Genomic DNA, 21766 nt, shown 5'->3' on the forward strand with positions numbered 1-21766 from the left:
GGCTTCTAATTCCCATCTCCTAGTGTGACCCAGGATGCACTTCAGGTGACAAGAGCTGACCACTCCAGTGTGTGCACACCTCGGGTCCTTCTCCCGAATGCCATTCACTAAGGTCTTTCCTAAAGAGCTTTTTATCCTTCAAAGCTAAGCATAGAGATTCTACCCAGTCAACATTTAATTCAGAAACATCCATTCCCATAACATCCTATGTATAACTTATTCCTAGCATTTGACATCTTGTATTTTTCTTAAAACATGTTGGGCTGCTTTACTATTTATAAAATGTATTTCTTGCAGAAAATTTGAGAAATACGGGGAAATGGGAAAACAAAGCCAAATGAAAGCATCTAGAGGTATTCTACTAACGTTTTGAGGTGTATTTTCTAATGTTTGGCTCTATGAATATATTTGTACTTTTTCTCTCTTGCTCCCTTTCACGCAGCAAACACATATTCACCAAAACACCTGCTTGTCAATCGAACATATTTTGTAATCACTTTTATTTTCCACTTAAAAATACATTAGGAGCTTTGTTCTGTATCCTTAAGTGTTCATAGAGTAAGCTCCATGATGCGAATGTGTGTGTGTGAAGCAGACATGGACAGACATTTAGATGAATGAATAGCACAGGCTCCCAAGAAATATTTGTTGAACTAATTTAATAAAGAAAACAATGAAAGGAAAGAGAGAGAAAAAAAAAAAAGAATATGAGAACGAGAGCACATGGATGGTAGACAGACGAAGAGAGGAAAGTGGATCATCTGAACAGGGCTTTCATGAGGTTTAAAGTTTTTATCTACTTTGTCTTTGATTCCTGCAATAGCCTGCTGAAGTAGCTATAATAGTTATTTACAAATCAGAAAAGGGAAACTCAGAAAGGTTAAGTGACTTGCCCTGGCTTGTGGGCTTAATAAGTGGCAGAACTAGTTGTGGGAATCCATAAACTATATTTATCTTACTCCACATGACTTCTAGAAAAACAAGAGCAATAACAAAGGCCCTGCTGAGGTCTGGGAGCTCGGAGCAGTGGGTGTCCCTGCCCCCTGGAGTGGTGCCCTACACGTAGCTGGTGCTGTGAGTAACTGAGATGAGAAAGAACAAGCAAGCAGATGTTGGTCAGCGTCTGGGGCTCGGCACCCTCAAGCCACTCTTCCTGCTCGCCGGCTTCCCTGACTGACGAAGTCGGGGATCCTGAATGCCTGGTCCCAGGCTGTGCCGTGTTCCTCATGCTCCATAAACGCAAGCTCTGTTAAACAGTTCACTGGTTCCCTTTGCTCTTGGAAAATAGTCTCCTGGCTTAAAATGCTCTTCACGATCAGACTCACCTCATCTCGTCTTTCAGTCTCTTCTCTCTTCTCCTCACACATTCCATTTCCTTCTCCAGGGGATCTTCCAGACCCAGAGATGGAACCCCAGTCTCCTGCACTGCAGGTGAACTCTTTACAGACTAAGCCACCAGGGAAGCTCCCTTGTCCATTCCAAACACCTCTAAATCGCTGAAAGTGTTGGCATACTCTTCCCCACCCTGCTCTTCTTTAGTAGCTATTACTCTGATCCTTTCTTTACTGACTGTATTACTTTTGTATTGATGTGTAACGGATTATCACACATGTAGCAGTTTTACACAAGCCTCACTGTTTCTCTAGGTCAGATGTCTGGAATGGTATGGCTTGGTTCTCTTCTTAACGTCTCACTGGGTTAAAATCAAAGTATTGGCCAGGACTGGGTTCTCATTGGCAGCTGAGGGAGGTTCCTCTTTCAGACTTACTGGTTATTGACAGAATTCAGCTTCTGGCGGTTAGAGGACAGTGGTTGCCATTTCCCTGTGACATGATTCCCCTCCTCCTCAAACAAACAACAGAACCTCAGATCTTTTCTGTGCTTTGAACCTCTGTGGTTTCTGCTTCTGCCTCCCTCTTCTGTTTTAAGGGTTCATGTGATTACATTACACACACTTGGATAACCAAGGATAACCTCTCTGTCTAAAGGCCATCTATTAATAATTTTTTAAAACTTTTTCTGGCCTTGCCATGACTTGCAGGATCTTAGTCCCCCAACCAGGGACTGAACCTGAGCCCCTGACATAAAAGTGAAAAGTCCTAACCACTTGACCACCAGGGAATTCCTGGTCTTCTACTTTATAAAACCAGTGAGATCTACAAAGTCCTGTTACCATGTATCATAACATATTCATTGTCATAACAACCAGATGGTGAAGGTTATGGGGGTCAAATTTCTGCCTATCCCACTGATCACTCCTTTGGCTTCGTGTCCTCATAGGAACCACGCCCATTCACTTCTGGACTATACGCTTCATGAGGGCAGTGACTGCCTCTATTTCACAAGTCAGCAATGCGCTGGAGCCAGCCTATATCAACTAACAAGGGCTTATTATTAAATGTTCACACATTTTGTAATCCAGAGGCTAACCGTACATATTATTTAAAAAAATGAACGTATATAATCAAATAAATTTTATTCCTAAGAGGTAATAAATAATCAGACTCATCATTCCTATTTATTGCTCACCTATTCACTCTTATCTTTTCTCTTGAGGTTACTTTCATTGATGGTATCTCTGTGGTGGAAACATTGTTTACGGACGTGCACATTTCTTCCTAACTCCTTGTTCGGTGATGTCATATGGCTAGCTTGAAATTGGCCATAGTGGATATATTTATACCACAGAAATCAGAAAAAAGCTAGCTGCTGGCTTGCTTTACTGTTTCTTTCTCTCTCTTTCTCTTTTTTCCTTTCTGGCCATATAACAGGGCTTGTGGCATCTTAGTTCCCAGACCAGGGGTTGAACCTTGGTCCTCGGCAGTAAGAGTGCAGAGTCCTAAGCCCTGGATCGTAAGGCATTCCTTAGTGCAGGGCTTCCCAGCCTCTGGGATCTAATGCTGGAGAGCTGAGGTGGACCTGATGTAATAATAACAGAAATAGAGTGCACAGCAAATGTGACGAGCTTGAATCATTCCAAAACAATCCCCTCCTCAAGTCTGTGGAAAAACTGTCCTCCACAAAACGGGTCCCTGGTGCCTAAAGTGTTGGGGACCACTGCCCTAGCGTTGATTTCTCTTGTCAGAAGTGAAGAAACTAGGTAATAAGGTCAATAAATGTGTCCAGACTCAATAGCAAATACAAAACAGAAGCCAAAGTGGTCTGAGCTTACAGCCTGGACTCTGAAAAACGACACCAAAATTGAACCAAGAACAAGGCTATGGGTAGGTGGAGGGTAAGCCCTTGCTCCTCTGTGTGTTCAGAAGGGGGAACCTCCCAGAATGTTGACATTGGGGGTCCCACTCCAGATTCATAAAGTCAAAATCTGTCTTTTAAAATTCTTTTGCAAGATACCCTTGAAATTCCTAAGCACCTTAAAACAGAAGCCACTGTTTGGGGAGGCAGATGTAGCGGCAGGTGACTACACTGCAGATTGTCATTAGAGCTGAAGAGGCAGAGAAATACTGTCGGGGGTTTTACAAGGCGGAGTGGGTGCTTCCGCTATCCTGCAGCACAGTAAAATCGCCTAGAGGACTTTATACACTGTCAGGGCCTTGTCATGTGCTACGTACATACATGGGATCTGCACAAGTGCTGTTGATGAATCAGTCTGCAGGGCAGCAATCGAGATGCATGCAGACACAGAGAATGGGCTTGTGGACACAACTGGGGAAGGAGAGGGTAGGAGGAACTGAACGAGTAGCCCTGAAATACATGCACTCGCATGTGTGAAACAGACAGCTAGTGGGAAGCTGCTATACAGGGAACCCGGCCCGCTGCTCAGTGACAACCGAGAGGGGTTGGAGGGTGGGGGGAACTTGTCAGAAACAGGATGTTCCTCACAGCATCCTTAGATGGGCACAGCCGTGCACCAGCTATTAAAACCAACAACGAAACCAGCGTCTCCGTGACTCTCAGCTCAGGTTTCGTAGGCTGCAGCAGTCCTCTGCCCAGAGCTGTAATTTGCCCCCTTCCCCACAGTGGTTTCCCCGCCCTGCTGCTCGACACAAACAGCCTTCCCTTCCCTCCCCAAGCAGATCTCCTGTCTCCTGGGATCTCACATGTCACATGGCCCTCCCCTAACACATCCTCTTCTCTCCTTGCCGCTAAGCCACATCCTCTCCTTCTTCCTGCCTCCATTTCTTTTTCAGTCTTAAAATGATGTCTTAATATAAGCCTTTTTCAGCTCACATGACATCACTTCCCTCATTGGAATCAAATTTTTACCACAGATCCTTGGAAACCAACTGCACAAAATAAGCAGAAGGATTTAAGGGAGGCTACAGAGCTGCTTGTTCAAATCAAGCATTCTCTTTTTTTTAAAAAAAAAAAAAGCTGCTGAATCTAGCTCGTTTCCTTTTGTCAGGGTCCTCTGTGTGCAGCAACAATCCAGGGCCCACAAAAGAGCCCTGATCTCCCTCCCACAGGTACCATTTTTGCTCCATTAATTGACTGTGTTCTGGTCGACCGCAAAGCAACAATAGTTGACTCCTGCTGGCCAGCTTTCAAAACAGGTCTCAGAAGAAGCCGGGAACAGGGCAAGTTCTTGCTTCTAGTTTTCTCCCAACAACCCATCTCCAGGGTTCAGATTTACATGTGGACTCCTGTTATCACCTTCAACCTCTTTATGGAGGTCCCTTGTCTCTGAGTGATACGGAGCCTCTGTAAGACTAGCAATAAGAAATCTTATGGTCCCCTCAGATGATCAACAGACTGACTACATCTTCTGTTTTAGCAACTTCCTCTTTATTCTCACAAGCTGCTAAACAAGTTGCCAGTAACCCTGATTGGGGATGTAATTGATTCTTTGGATTTTGTTCCATTCCTAACCACATTTCAAGGTTGTATTTAGGTAGTGGGTAATTCCCTTATAGCTCAGTTGGTAAAGAATCCGCCTGCAATGCAGGAGACCCTGGTTCGACTCCTGAGTGGGGAAGATCTGCTGGAGAAGGGATAGGCTACCCACTCCAGTATTCTTGGGCTTCCCTTGTGGCTCAGCTGGTAAAGAACCCACCTGCAATGTCGGGAGACCTGGGTTCGATCCCTGGGCTGGGAAGATGCCCTGGAGAAGGGAAAGGCTACCCACTCCAGTATTCTGGCCTGGAGAATTCCATGGACTGTAGAGTAATGGGGTCACAAAGAGTCAGACATGACTGAGCAACTTTCACATATAGATGGAAAAATGGTTCAGCCGAGTGCAAGAGAAAATGCTTCCAGGTTACTCTTTCCTCCTAAAAATTCATCAAGACATGCAAACTGACTTCACTTATTTCTTTTGTTTCTCAGAGAACAGTTTTTTTGTCTTTTGGGTTTTTTTTTTTTGTGGGGGAGGATGGGAGTTAATAGTGATGGTGATGGCTTATAGAAATGTTAGGAACAAGACTTGGAAATGAATTATATTTAAAATAAGCAACACAAAACAGTCTCTAGAAAAGAGGTCCACCAGAACTCCTTTTGACAATTGAAAGATTTCAGTTTGATTCGATCCCTCACTTGAGTTTGTTATATAAAATTTCCTATGTTTAGATTATAAATTCTATGAGCATAGATACCCATATCATTTATTTACTTATTATGAATATATATGTTTAATCATGAATTCATCCTTTCATACAACAGGCATTTACTGAATGTTTGATATGAACAACAGATTCAGAGTAAACAGGTATAAATAAGACATATCCCTTGCCCTCAAGTAGCTCATTACCTAAAGGGATAGAGAAGGGTGTGTAATGATATATACTGTCTAACATTTTACACGTGCTAAAATGGACATTTCTAGAGAATACAACGGGATCGGAGCAATCAGCAGACACTGTGATCAACTTTGCAATGATGGGAGTAGCTGGGTGGGAAATTGTCTTAATAAAGCAAAAGGAAGAAAGAAGAGGATGTTTCTGGGGGAAAAGCACTTTAAGATCACCTTTCTATGATCAAAACTGAGGCGCTCAGATTTTACGTCGAGCTTGTCCCATGTTTTCTGCAAGTGACATCACATCCTCTACCAGGATTGAATCATACCACAGATACTTGGAAACAAATTGTACAAAATAAACAGGATTAAAAGGAGAGTAAATATTTCTGTTTGTTCAAATCAAGTATTCTTGAAAAAAAAGAAAAGTTCATCTAGTGTTATAGTTTACATAATACCCGTAAGTCAACTGGGGTAATGCTGTGCCTTGAGCTAAGATTACTCAGAACTCTACTGCTACAATCAGAGTTGTTTCCGTGAATCCCTGGCAGACTTGGGTGTCCAATGTCATGCCTAGCTCTGAGCTCCTGCTCCCACAAATCAGCTCTTTTGAAGGATTATTTCATTTTCCTTGCATAATGCCTCCATTTTACACTTTGACTCAGGTATAGGACTTCAAATCTTTTCCTTGACCTTAATAAAATCTTTTCCTTCACCTTTTGGGCCCCCAAATCACTGCAGATGGTGACTGTAGCCATGAAATTAAAAGATACTTGCTCCTTGGAAGAAAAGCTATGGCCAACCTAGACAGCATATTAAAAAGCAGAGACATTACTATTTTGCCAACAAAGGTCCATCTAGTCAAAACTATGGTTTTTCCAGTAGTCATTTATGGATGTGAGAGTTGGACTGTAAAGAACGCTGAGCACTGAAGAACTGATGCTTTTGAACTGTGGTGTCGGAAAAGACTCTTGAGAGTCCCTTGGACTGCAGGGAGATCCAACCAGTTCATCCTAAAGGAAATCAGTCCTGAATATTCATTGGAAGGACTGATGCTGAAGCTGAAATTCCAATACTTTGGCCACCTGATGTGAAGAACTGACTCATTGCAAAAGACCCTGATGCTGGGAAAGATTGAGGTAGGAGGAGAAGGGGATGACAGGATGAGATGGTTGGATGGCCTCACCAACTCAATGGACATGAATTTGAGTAGGCTCTGGGAGTTGGTGATGGACAGGGGGAAGCCTGGAGTGCTGCAGTCCATGGGGTTGCAAAGAGTCGGACACGACTGAGCAACTGAACTAAATAAATATCACCAACAAAATCATGCTGGTATCATTCTCATACTTGTAACAACAGTATAAGGCACAAGGAACAAAAGCCCTGTGTGAAACCATGACCCATTTGAACCAGGACACCTCAGTCCTCTGGCCACAGAACACAGGGCTGTCATCTGCTGTTTCTTCATCTTGATGGCGTCCCCTCCTCTTTCCCGCTCACTTCTCCTTCCAGGCAGGCCTCCTGGCTTGCTCCTAGGAACTCCACATCCTTTGGAGAATAGTGTAGTGAAATCAAGTCCCACTCCCCAAATTCAGCTCTAGATTACTTTTGCTTATTCAAGAGCCTACAGGGTCTGAGTAACCCTGGGATGGTGCTTTTGTTCCCAAGATAAATTACGCTTCTAATACAATCGGCTTTTCTGAGACAGTCCTCATGGTTTTATGTAGCCCTCTCCCCCTACATTACACCCAGCACTCTACACATTTGAGGATGACATTACTATTCATCAAAACTTTTTCTCTTCTTACTTTCATTCTGGTTTTCTTTGGAGCTGGTCTGCAATAAATCCAGTTCTGTTACTGTATAGGCATACTTCACCATGAACTCCAAACATAGGTCATGATTTTGTTGCATGTGGTTGTCTTAAATCTCTAGACACCCAAAACACCCAGGAACAGGTATTCTCCACCAGTCAAGGTGTTTCAAATGTGACCGTGTCTCTGGATTAATTTACTCGTTCTATAAACCTTAATCATGCATCATATGTTCTTTGTTCTGCTCTAGGCGAGTTCACGGGAGAAGGCAATGGCACCCCACTCCAGTACTCTTGCCCGGAAAATCCCATGGATGGAGGAACCTGGTAGGCTGCAGTCCATGGGGTCGCTAAGAGTCGGACACGACTGACAGACTTCACTTTCACGCATTGGAGAAGGAAATGGCAACCCACTCCAGTATTCTTGCCTGGAGAATCCCAGGGATAGGGGAGCCTGGTGGGCTGCCGTCTATGGGGTCGCACAGAGTCGGACATGACTGAAGTGACTTAGCAGCAGCAGCAGCAGGCGAGTTCACAGTCTGACCGAATATAAATTCCAAGATGCATTAATGAAAGACAGCATTTTTGGAATTAGTGCAAAGCCTCTCAGGGGGTGACTTTAAAGAGGCAATCTTGTTTTGCAGCATATTTCCCAGTTCATTAGTTCCAGGCTTTGTAGTTGTGCCTCGTACTACATGCTCCATCTCCCTCCTGGGATAAAATGGTGGAATACCCTTGGAAAAGCAAAAGTTGTAGAAATTTAAGGTTTAAGATTCTTCCCCCACCCAACATGTGACTTAGAAAATCCTCTCCCATGCTTTTACAGAGTCGACAGCATCACACAAACTATGTTATATTACAATCATGCAATTACTTGTCTGTCTGCTATCCTAGACATGACCAGGGCAGGGTTTTGGTTTACCAAAATTCAGTTCCCAGCATAGGAAATGGAAACTGGCAGTGTACTCACAGGAGTTTTATGGAAAGAATGGAAAGGGGGGAGTGGGAAGAAGAGAGAGAAAAGAACCTATTATGACTATCATTCGTGGGAGTGAGATTATTCTACACAATGGCTTTGATTTGGCAACTGGGAGAATCTCCCTTCAGAGGTGAGGTCAAATGAATAGCTTGTGGATGGCTTAGCACAGGGCAGGAGGAGAAGGGGACGACAGAGGATGAGACGGTTGGATGGCAGCACCGATTCGATAGACATCAGTTTGAGCAAGCTCCGGGAATTGGTGATGGACAGGGAGGCCTTGCTTGCTGCAGTCCATAGGGTCGCAGAGTCAGACATGACTGAGTGACTGCACTGAACTGAACTAGCATAAGGATCTCAGCTGTCAGCTGTACCAAGCTGCATATAGTCTAGGCACTGGGATTAAAGCTCTTTGGTAAGATGGACATATAATAAGAAAGTCTAGTCGATATTTTATGCCAAACTCTACCAACCTCATACTCCATGAGCACCACTGCTGCTGAAGACCATGATGGGATTCTAATCATGGTTTCTTTTATTTTGTTTTAATGTAAAATGCTTTCAATTTGTCATAGCTTTGTGTTATCAGCTGAACTATGTCCTGCTTCCCAAATGATGTGTTCAAGCTGTTACCCTGAGTACTTCAAAATGTGACTGTATTTGGGGACAGGACTTTTGAAGAACTGATTAAGGTAGGTGGCTCAGTGGTAAAGAATTTGCCTGCAGTGCAGGAGATGTGAGTTCAATCCCTGGTCTGGGAAAATCCCCTGGAGGAGGGCATGGCAGCCCACTCCAGTATTCTTGCCTGGAGAATCCCATGGACAGAGGAGCCTGGTGGCTACAGTCCATGGGGTCACAAAGAATCAGACAACTGTGCACGCGCAGACACACACACACACACAACACTTACATTTATGGAGTTATTGACGAAAATAATCCTCACAATATAGTTCAACATTGCATTCACCTTTATATGTGTGGGCAAACATGTAACCCATAGTCCAGACACGACTTAGCAACCTACAACAAGGTAAAAAGAGGCTCTGAGGGTGGGTCATAATCCTATCTGACTGGCGTCCTCATAAGAAAGGAAAACCTGGACACTCACAGAGACACCAGGGGAACATGTGCACAGGGGAAAGACCGTGTGAGAACACACACGAACACGACCGTCTGTGCACCAGCGGAGGGGCTGCAGAAGCCAACGCCACTGACGGCGTGAGGACTTTCAGCCCCCAAAACTATAAGAGAGTGGGTCTCTGTTTAAGTCATGCAGCCTGTGGTATTTTGTTATGGCAGCCCTAGCAAACTAACCAGAGAAGGCAATGGCACCCCACTCCAGTACTCTTGCCTGGAAAATCCCATGGACAGAGGAGCCTGGTAGGCTGCAGTCCATGGGGTCGCTGAGGGTCGGACACGACTGAGCGACTTCACTTTCACTTTTCACTTTCATCCATTGGAGAAGGAAATGGCAACCCACTCCAGTGTTCTTGCCTGGAGAATCTCAGCGACAGGGGAGCCTGATGGGCTGCCGTCTATGGGGTCGCAGAGTCGGACACGACTGAAGTGACTTAGCAGCAGCAGCAGCAGCAAACTAACACGCTTAGAAGCAGCACTGGTGGTTAGTAAAAATCATTAGGACTAAGTAGCAAATATTCACTTGTTAAATTTTAACCTAAAAAATTGAATGAATAAATGAATGGAGTAGGTTACACGGTACAAAGACCTAGAAAAATATCCCAGGTTAAAAATTAAGAGAAAACCACCTGGATGTTCCCAGATAAATTTCTTATATTTTGGAAAATCTGAAGTTTCTCCTTTCTGAAATAAGACTGTTAGATAGCTTATTTTATCCTTTAAGAGTCTCTAATTTACTGTTCAGTACATGATTGGTAATACTGATTGTCATTTAAAAAGTAAATGATTCAAGCCAGGATTCCACTAGCCAAGAGTATAAGATTTTATAATGAACTTACAGCATGTGTTTGCATTGACCTGAAGACTATCTTTAGAAACTAACCTTTCAGTCTGAGAAGATAAGATTAAGAATCTATAATGCAGTTGCATTTTATTGCAGTAGTGTAGATTATGCTGCAGTAACAACTGACTTCTGAATCTCTATGTCTTCACTGCTGACTTATTCCTCTCTTCTTTGTACATTTCCATTCTGGTCACCACCGCTCATACTACTCCCTCAGGGACCCAGGCTGATAGGGGTTTAATCTTCAATTACTTTGACAGGAGAAAAGATGGGGCAAATAGAGCATGGCTCTTAAAATTTCTGCTCGGAAGTTCGTATATGCCACTTTCATTCCGATTTCACTGGGAAGAGTAAATCACATGACTATCCCCAATACTGGGCTTCCCAGGTGGTGCCAGTAGTAAAGAACCTGCCTGCCAATGCACAAGACATAAGAGATGCAGGTTTGATCCCTGGGTCAGGAAGATCCCCTGGAGAAGTCAGTGGCAACCCACTCCAGTATTCTTGTCTGGAGAATCCCATGGACAGAGAAGCCTGGTGGGCTACAGACTCTATAAGGTTGCAAAGAGTCAGACACAACCCAAGTGACTTAGCATACACACGTGACAGAAAGGATAAGAAATGTAATACTTGTGAACAGCCTGGAGATGATGACAACCAAAATGCTTAAAAATACTCCCCAAATCTGATCATATTCATAGGTGAACATAATTTGGAAGTTTCAGTCTATCAGCTCTAGGAAACGCTAACTTAAGCTTGACAGTTAATTTTACTACAAAAAGAAGAAAATAAAGGAGGAGGAGGAAAGAGCAAAGGAAGGGGAAGGGGAGGAAGAAGAGAAGGCTGAGTCCACACACCAGGAAGCAAGCTTCTGAAACTCATTACTTCAAGAAGCGGTACAGATTGAAAAACGGCTTCAGATAAAGTCTAAATCGATACACGGAACAGACTCCGTGCCAACAGGTAATGAAAAAAAATGTATGATATCCCCGTGTCTCCAGTCAGCCAATCATGCAGTTTTGATTTGTTTTATTTTAGACAGATAAGCTGGATGTTAATACATTAATATCCAATGTACTGATAATTCAGTAGTAACAACAGTTCTGGGTGCCCATAGAAACAAATATAATGTGTCCTGAAATTTGAATTTCCTGTCAGTTTATGTTTTATTTATTCAATGATTGAAGAAGGACAACCAATTTTGCAGCATAAAATACAGTGGTCCCCCCAAACCTAGGAAAGCAACTCTTAAAATTGTTTAGTATATAGGTTGTCATGAATACCTCCTGAATGTTGTCTCTCTGCTAGGCACTTTACATACAGTGAAATGCTTACTTTTCTCATCTGCCTGCAGACATAATGTGCATGACCCTGAGCTGTTCCTACAGGCGTGTAGGACCAAGACTGATGAATATTTGACATTAAACCACTCTCCCTTTTCAGGAAAAATTTGGGCTTTTTTTCAACTGTTATTAGGAGAAGGCAATGGCAACCCACTCCAGTACTCTTGCCTGGAAAACCCCATGGACGGAGGAGCCTGGTAGGCTGCAGTCCATGGGGTCGCTAAGAGTCGGACCCAACGGAGCAACTTCACTTTCACTTTTCACTTTCATGCATTGGAGAAGGAAATGGCAACCCATTCCAGTGTTCTTGCCTGGAGAATCCCATGAACAGAGGAGCCTGGTGGGCTGCCGTCTATGGGGTCGCACAGAGTCGGACACGACTGAAGCGACTTAGCAGCAGCAGCAGCAGCAGCAGCAACTGTTATTAGGGGAGCAATCTGGAGTACAATATCTAAAAAGACTTTGCCCCCAAATTACTTAAATAACAAGGAAAGAGAACAAAAGCACAAAACCATCTTGTCTTTTCAAATTACTGATCAAATCATGTCCATGAACTATGAACTTGGGCCAACTTCAGTCCCTAATCTAAGATGATATGAGTATCCTTTCATAGTAAAGATTTTGAAATTCTAGATTTTGAAATTTTAAAAAAAGTAAAAGATTTTGAAATTTTAAAAAAAGTAAAGAATTCTTACCAGGGAGAGCCAAGAAACAAATACAGGAGATATCAGAAAAGATTATTTTGATGATATATATCTCCTGAGATTCTGAATTTTACAGTTTTGTATAGAGAACAAATTAATTAATTAGTCTGACAAAGGAAAGAGAGTCTCCTCTGATCACTGGCCAAGAATCTCCACAAAAAAATGGTATTGGTTCTATTTTACAGATGAAGAAACTGAGGCTTAAAAAAGTCAAATTATCAGTTCTAAATCCAATTGACCTCTACTCATCTTATCTCCTTCACTTTCTGAGCCCTTATCTTCCTTTTTACTTCTTCCTATCTACCTCAAATGGCTTCCCAGGTGGCCCTAGTGGTAAAGAACCCACCTGCCAATGCAGAAGACAAGTAGATGTGAGTTCGATCCCTGGGTTGGGAAGATCCCCTGAAGGAGGGCATGGCAACCCACTCCAGTATTCTTGCCTGGAGAATCCCATTGACAGAGAAGTCTGCTGGGTTACAATCCATAGGACTGCAAAGAGTCAGACATGACTGAAGCAACTTAGCACACATGCACACATCTACCTCAAAAGCCTTTCTGTTTCTGCTTGCTGCTAGAATTTCAAAATCTGGGATCAGGGATGACTCTGAGGGCTGCATTCTCAGGAATCAGTGATATATGTCACTACAGCTTTTTCTCAGGCCCTGAGAGATTCAGACAGAATTTTATCTTTTAATAAAAATCCTTTTACCAGGATGTGCATTTTAAAACCAAGTTTGAGATGCTGATTGATTTTGAGGAAAGAAGGAATCCTTCATGGTGAGATTACGAACTTCATGGAGAAAGAAAGGTCGGTGAAGGCTTTCCTGGTGGCCTTGAAATCATACCACCATAGCATCAGCCTACATAGAGATATGGCCTTGCTCTCATTCTTCTAATCCAGGTACCAGAAACCTGCTAGGCGAAGACAGTGATCCTTGAGTAGGACTCACGAATCTCCTCCCCCTCCACACACACACAAAAAGGGGGGTTTAAAAATATATAAGGCATGAAGGAGTTGATTTCAAACACCTAATCCAACCACAGTGTTTTTAAAAAAGGGCAAATCCATGAGCATTCATGCTCTCATCTCCTCAGAGATGAGTCATCCAATCCTTTATCTTTTCTGTTGTTCACGCAGCCTGTGATTCTCTTCTAATTAAAACATCTGGCAACTCCTACAGATGTTTCTAGACTGACTAGTGCACCCTTTCTTCATGGCTTGCTGGACCCCCATCTTATAAAACAGTCTGATCTCTTCTGGTGAGTGCTCAGTAGCATTTCAACACAGCACTGGCAGGATAATTTGAAATGATCAGAGGCATATCTAAGCTAAAGACAAGGGTCTGCAAAGGAAATAGGCATGTACCAAGATCTGTGCTATAATCCAGTGAAAAAAAGACAGGGAACTGAATAAAGGGGCTACTTGCCAGAAAACTGATCCTGCCCTGATTTTCCCCACAGCTATTTGGCCAACCAGCAAGCACTTGAGTTAAATTCTTTGTTGGTGCTTGTCTCCATTTTATCCCCAGTGATGCAATTTGCTTACTTAACTCTCAACACCCCAGTAAGCAAACACCAATGGGAATTTCCATGGAACATATTTCTACAGAACCTCTGATGTTGGCCATTGAATTGGAAGCAGCTGTGTTATCTAATGTACACAAAATGCTAATTAACCCCTTTTGCTACCGTCACTCTTCCACTCCAATATTTTAATGTTCAACCAGAGAGACTAAATTTAGAAAAGGCCTCTTTCCTGAGAGCTCTAAGTACACCTAAAGAGCTCAATCTGAGAAATAAACTCAGAAACTGAGATGTGACCTGGAAACGGGATTTTTCTGGGACTCCCCATTAGACAGATGTTTGGGCTCTGGGGTCTTTCAGTTGACTCACGGCTCAACAAACGCCTACAGAAACCTACTATGAGCTGTTGGAGCATGAATGCAAGGAGAAAAAGACCACTCCCTAGCTAATGTTTGTCACAATCTGATGGAGAAGTGAGATAATTCATGTCTATAATTTAGATGACTTTAGAGGGCAGATACTACCAACTGGTATTACAATAAGCTTTAGAGAGGAACTCTTAGCTCCTCATTCTTTGATACTGATGATGTGTTCCTTAAGGTTGGCGGGTTCAGTTTGTGCTTTTATGTAGTTTTCTATATCAATTTTTAACGTATTTCTGTATTCTATAGGTACTATTTTAATTAAAAAAAGTTTAAAATCCCCTTCAACTAATTACATATAGTTGTTGTTGTTCAGTCATTAAATTGTGTCTGATTCTTTGTGACCCCATGGACTGCAGCACTCCAGGCTTCCGTGTCTTTCACTATCTCCTGGAGCTTGCTCAAACTCATGTCCATTGAATTAGTGATGGCATCCAACCATTTCATACTATGCTGCTGCTGCTACTCCTAGGTCACTTCAGTCGTGTCCAACCCTGTACGACTCCATAGACAGCAGCCCACCAGGCTCCTCTGTCCCTGGGATTCTCTAAGCAAGAACACTGGAGTGGGTTGCCATTTCTGTCTCCAATGCATGAGAGTGAAAAGTGAAAGTGAAGCCGCTCAGTCATGTCCAACTCTTCGAGACCCCATGGACTGTAGCCCACCAGGCTCCTCCATCCATAGGATTTTCCAGGCAAGAGTACTAGAGTGGGTTGCCATGTCCTTCTCCCATTTCATACTATATTCGGCTCTAAATCCAGTATTGATTCTAATAATCATCCTAATAATATTTAGCATTTGACCAACTTAAATACTTTTGTCCAACAGTTCAGTTCAGTTCAGTTGCTCAGTCGTGTGCGATTCTTTGTGACCCCATAAACCGCAGCACACCAGGCCTCCCTGTCTATCATCAACTCCCAGAGTTTACCCAAACTCATGTCCATTGAGTCGGTGATGCCATCCAACCATCTCATCCTCTGTCATCTCCTCCTCCCACCTTCAATCTTTCCCAGCATCAGGGTCTTTCCAAATGAGTCTCATCAGGTGGCCAAAGTATTGGAGTTTCAGCTTCAACATCAGTCAGTCCTTCCAATGAATACCCAGGACTGATCACCTTTAGGATGGACTCGTTGGATCTCCTTGCAATCCAAAGGACTCTCAAGAGTCTTCTCCAACACCACAGTTCAAAAGTATCAATTCTTCAGTGCTCAGCTTTCTTTATAGTCCAACTTTCACATCCATACATGACCACTGGAAAACCATAGCCTTGACTAGATGGACCTTTGTTGGCAAAGTAATGTCTCTGCTTTTGAATATGCTGTCTAGGTTGGTCATAACTTTCCTTCCAAGGAGTAAGCGTCTTTTAATTTCATGGCTGCAGTCACCATCTGCAGTGCTTTTGGAGCCCAGAAAAATAAAGTCAGCCATTGTTTCCACTGTTTCCCCATCTATCTGCCATGAAGTGATGGAACCAGATGCCATGACAAGGGGGGATAAAAACAAATAACAACAAAAATAGCTTCTTTGGTTAAAGGCGACAGTGTGCCAGGCACTGGAGATCAAAAGTCACAGTGTTGGCGTGAAGCTTGTGCTTTCTGGTTAATTGCTAACGACACCACTAGCTGTTGCCATGTGCCCATCTGCTTCACACACACATGCCCACTTGCAGGGCCCCAATCAGTGCTAGGCTCTTCTATTCTTAGGACTGCCACCTGCAATTTGAATTTGAATGTCACCATCAAGCTCCACGAGGGATCACTGAGCAACCTTTGAAATCTCCAAGCAGCCAACTGTGCAGTTAACACAAACATATAGGCTTGGTAGTGGCCACATCAATAAAACAAAAATCAACCATCTCCTTCACAGGCGGTGTGGAAAGTCCAGTGAATCCCTCATAACCTTCTAAGTAGCCACGGTCATACAGTAGGCACTATCCATCCTCATAAAATGAAGGAGTAAGAGTAAAAATCAAAACCATCTTTTACTGTATTTTGTGAACGTGGTGGCCTCATTTGTATCTCAGGAAATTATAAAATGTTCTCTCTTGCCCTTGTCCACTCCATCTCCATCCCTGCCTCCCTGCCGCAGCCCTCGCTTCTGCTCCAACTGCCTTGTTGCCGTTTACAAAGCAGTGGCCACCCAGCCTGTGAGGTGGTAGATGGCAGTGATAATATCTTCCCCATCTTGTATGCCCACTGGTCAGATACCAGGCAGCCACTCAATAAATGTGGATAAAATAAGGAAGAAAATACAAATAGCAATCAAATTATGTGAGACTAAATATACATATGGGACTTGAAACAAGAATCCAGTTAGGAATTCCCTGGTGGCTCAGTGGATAAGAATCTGCCTGCCAATGCAGGGGACACAAGTTCAGCCCCTGGTCCCAGAAGATTCCACATGGCGGGTGGGGTGGGGGAAGGGCGGAGCAACTAAGCCAGTGTTTCACAGCGACTGAGCTCACGTGCTGCAGGTACTGGAGCCAATGTGCCCAGAGCCTGTGCTCTGCGGCAAGAGAAGCCACCACAACAAGCCCACGCAGCACGACTACAAAGGAGCTCCTGCTCTCCACGGCTAGAGAGAACCCGCATACAGCAACGAAAGACCCAGTCCAACCAAAAAAAAAGAATCTATTTAATCTGCTAGAAAATTCTAGCCCTCTATAAAACGTTAAAATTGGAAAGGATCTTATATATCATTTGATCTAATATCCTTATTTTAAAAATGAGGGTCATATGGCCAGAAAAGTCAGTTAGCCCGGGGAAAGCCAGGCATAGACCTCCCTCCATGAGTCGTGCAAATTTCTTCACCTCATAATCTTTTCTGATTAACTTTCCTACTCTCATCACTTGTAGCTCTGGTATTGTTTGATTTTGAAAAATAAAACATCTGATTTTTCTGGTTTGCTTTTTTTCAGTTAAACGTGGCTTTTTTTTTTTTTTTAAGTGAGTCACACCCTTCTTGCTAATTGTAGTGACCTTTCCTAAATCTTCTGTTACTTCTCTTTTGTTTTAAATATTTTCTACGTTGCCTAACATCCTGTTCAAGTTTAGGAGGGGGAAACCATGCATAGTAGAACGTGGTTTGGAAACTCCATCCTCAAAGACGATGTGAATTGATCTGGGGGAGAGGTGGCTCAGGGGGAAGTGCAGGGTCCTCCCAGACTGTCAAGAAGATACCAAGCCAGACAGGCTAGGGCACCACGGAAAGATCTGGCAAAGATGACCCAAAGGAATAAAAATGAATGGATGAGAAAACTCAATTGAGTATTTTCTTTTAAAAAGTAAGCAATGTAAAAATGAAACAAAGTTCATAGTTGGTGAATTTATTCAAATATTCGTTTATTCAACTGACATTTAGAAAGCACATTCTTTGGTACACAGCCTCCTACCAGGTGACTGGGCTGCAGTGGAAAGAAACAAACCCTTTCCCAAAGAGTCCAGGTTCAAGAAACAAAGGGATGTTAACGGAAAGTTCTCAGATGCTTGGTTTTGAGCAAAGGTCAAGGTTTACTTCAAACTTGCCACAAGGGCACAACTTCAGGGAAAGCCCACTCAAATCTTACTTCCACAAAGAGAAGCAAACCAAAAAAAAACACTGTCTTAACAAGTTTGTAAGTTGAGGTGCTAGAAGGAAATATCTGTTAACATTTATTGATCTAGTCCCAAGATTTCTTAAAGGGTTTAAATCTGTAAAACTAGCCTATGCACATCCATTTTGCAGGCGAAATTCTAATTTCACTGACCTGGAAGTTAATCAGATATACCACCAATTTAGTAAAGAAAGATTGGTCAAGTATGTCATCAAAAAGTAATCACGTGTTTCCTCAGGTTTGGGACATTTCATTTCTTTTTCAATTCCTAAAATTTATCCTCAGAAAAAGGTGAGACAATACAGACTGAAAATTATAATGCATACTCTCTATCATGAAAAAAGATAGTGATGAGTTTTTGTGACTAATAAGAATATTTAGTAAGAATGAAAAATAATATTAGATATTCAATGTATGCTGCATCATGGCATGAAGGTACATGATCAGTCCCTCCTAGGAGAACTTCAGTGGTTTTCTATCCTCTACCACACCCCTGATGAAATGTTCTGTCCACTAACAAATTCTTTCCATTCTGACTCTTATTCATCAGATAGTCTTAACATTGCCTGGCAGCAAAAAGTACTTTGTGGGCAGAGAGACCTGGTTTGAATATCGGCCCCTTCAATTAATCAGGTTAAGAAAGTTATTTAAACTTTTTGAGCAAACTGTTTCCTCATTGTTCAGTGGAAATAGTTTCTCACTTAATAGAGTTGCTAAGGTTACATAAGATAATGCATGTCAAAGAATTTAAGGTAATAGCAACCCTCTCCAGTATTCTTGCCTAGAGAATCCCATGGACAGAGGAGGCGGGTGGGCTATAGTCCAAAGGGTCACAAAGAGTTGGACATGACTGAAGAGACTTAGCAAGCATGCATGCATGCAGAAAATATCCAATAAATCATAATTACGTTAATTAAATAATTATCTTTTTTTTTTCCAGCCAGTGTGGGTGCACTCAGCTCATTGCATGGGGTAGAAATCAAAGCACTTGAATCTTAGCTCCAAAACTTATAGGCTGTGGGATTAAAGTAGATCATTTAATGTCTGTCACTTAAGTTTCTCATATATAAATCTGGGACAAAATAAGAACTATATCACAGAGTTGTGGTGACAAGTGATTGAAATAATACAACGAAATGCCCACTATTACACGGAGTAGTTCTTCACTAAATGATATTCCCTTACTCAGCACATCCAGATCTGGTATTTTGGATAATGGAGAGTAATCCCTGTGTTACAAATGAATAAGTTGCCATTTAATTTGTCAGTTCAGTAGTTAAGTATTTTTAGTATGAGGTGGTCCTCTAGGGCCTCTAAGGCCTGCTCATCCCTGGAGAAGGTGATCAGGTCGCATTAAAGAACCTGCGGGAGGATGATTTGGGAGAATGGCATTAAAATATGTATACTATCATATAAGAAACGAATCACCAGTCCAGGTTCGATGCAGGATACAGGAAGCTTGGGGCTGGTGCACTGGGATGACCCAGAGGGATGGTGTGGGGAGGGAGGTTGGGGGGGAGTTCAGGATGGGGAAAACGTGTACACCCATGGCGGATGCATGTTGATGTATGGCAAAACCAATACAATATTGTAAAGTAAAATAATAATAATAAAACAATGTGGCAGAAAAAAAAAAAAGAAATCACAATGTCAACTCTAAAAAAAAAAAAAGAACCTGCACAATTGTGGACAAAATCAATCTTGATTGATCAAAATATCAAAAGATTGATATTTTTATCAATCTTTGTCCACATAAGAAGTCCTGCCCCATTAAATCATTTGTTCTCTCATTTAAAATGAGTATAACCATATTAAAAAATAAATGAAAATCAAGGTCCTGAGTTCCATATTATACATCTAAGAGGGAAAAAAAGAAAATGGTTGGAAAATCCCTGTGGGTAGTGTCCAGGAGATTGAGTCCAGTTTGGGGTTCAGTTGGTTGCCAGGCATGAGAATAGTTTCTCAGGAGCTTGCCTTGCAGATTGCATCGCCTGTTGCTCCCCAGGCTCATCCCGGGGCCCATGCACTGACCTGCAGCAGGCTGTAGCCGTTCGGGACTATCTGCTGTTCTCTGATGATTCTGGGATTCCTCATGGTAATGCCTTAGTACCAGCTAGTCCCTCCCTCAGAAATGGCTTGGTGCTCCTTTCCCCTACCTTTCTTCTGCATCTGCCTATCTTTAAGACTCAGCTAAGGGTCACTTCCTCTGAAAAGACTTGCATCTCTCACACCATCAAGACCCTGTGTCTGGGTTTCTTTGGACTCTGTCATGACTTTCACTGTAGATATCTAGGGAATATCTTGTTAGTCCCCATCTTCTTTCAAACACTGAATGTAGGGACCCTCTCTTATTCTGCCCCTCTTTCTTTTTTTTTTTTTTTTTTCTTTTTAATCTCAAGCCCAGTGCACAATAGGTTCTCACTAATACTTAACTGGAGACTGGTCAAAAATAGAAATAAAAACATGATCAAAATTCCAAGTAGAGGTAAAATAAACAGACTTACTGATTTGTTACTGTTGTTGCTCCGTTGGTTTGTTTGTTTTTTGCCACACCATGCGGGATCTTAGTTCCTCAGCCACGCACTGAATCCATGCCCCCTGTATCGACAGCATGGAGTCTTAACCACTGGACTGCCAAGGAAGTCCATAAGCAGCCTTATCTTTGCATTTATTTTATTTATTTATTTTACCTCTTATTTTATTCATTTACCCGGCTGCACCAGGTCTCACTTGCAGCCTGCAGGACCTTTAGTTGGGGCAAGTGAACCTTCAGTTGTGATATGTGGGATCCAGCTCCCTGACCAGAGATTGAATTCAGGACCCATGCGTGGACAGACAGTAGTCTTAGCCACTGGAGCACCAGGGAAGTCCCAGCTCTATCTTTAATCGGAATGTGGAGGGCAAAGTTTGGGACCTTCCAGTATGTTATTCTTAGCAAGTTTTCTGTTGCTATCTGTTTCATTTGGGGTTTAGTATGGGGTATATGTTTTTTAATCTCTAAAAGGGTAATAATAATTACTGTTCAAAATGTATGATTTGAAATAGATAATATATGTGACTGTGCACAGTAGAATACCTCAACAAAGTTAAAGGGTCAACAGATGTTACTATTGTAGCCAAATCATCAACAGTCTTTTCATAAAAAAAACGACTGATACACAATAACCAGTGACTTACACAGACCTTACTGAAGGTTTCACGGGAAAAATAGAGAAAAGTGTTTACATGTTGCTCCAACCACAAACCACGGAAAATCTTCACTGGAAGACCTCTTCTTGGCCATGTACTATTGGGGACTTCCTCTCTGATCTTTGAATAACTACCCAGGAGTAGAATGACTGGATTATACGATAGATGAAATTTTTAAAAAATTGCCAAACTATTTTACAAAGTGATTGTACCATTTTACATTCCCATCTAGAGTACACGAGAGTTTTGGGTTTTCCACATCTTGTTCAATTTTTGGTATAATCGGTCTTTTAAAATTGTAGCCATTTTATGTGTTATATCTATAATGATCTTATATCTCTAGTACCTAAAGAATTAATAAGAAAAAAACCAAAGATGGGTCATGATTCTTGAATAAGTACTTAACTAAAAACAAAACAGCCAATTCACTGCTGGAAGTAGGAGCAGGAAAATCCTAAGGAGAAAGAAGAATCTTTAAATTAGGCTATGAAAGGAATGAGAACAGTTTGTAACCAGTAGAATGCAGCGTT

At 42.3% G+C, this 21766-nt stretch overlaps 1 long non-coding RNA gene across 2 annotated transcripts in view; it reads right to left on the reverse strand.

The window, feature by feature from the left end:
• The window catches only part of LOC139180622 (uncharacterized), a 31521-nt gene that overhangs the window by 9138 nt on the left and 617 nt on the right, over positions 1-21766 (reverse strand). The window contains exon 2 of one of the 2 annotated variants that reach the window (XR_011564859.1): positions 20552-20645. This is a non-coding gene — a long non-coding RNA (uncharacterized lncRNA). Of the gene's footprint in view, positions 1-1325; positions 1823-20551; positions 20646-21766 lie in introns of those variants that run through there. The other variant, XR_011564860.1, reaches the window with a different exon arrangement.

This window comes from Bos indicus, chromosome 29 (assembly GCF_029378745.1).
Source record: "Bos indicus isolate NIAB-ARS_2022 breed Sahiwal x Tharparkar chromosome 29, NIAB-ARS_B.indTharparkar_mat_pri_1.0, whole genome shotgun sequence".
Lineage (NCBI taxonomy): Eukaryota > Metazoa > Chordata > Mammalia > Artiodactyla > Bovidae > Bos > Bos indicus.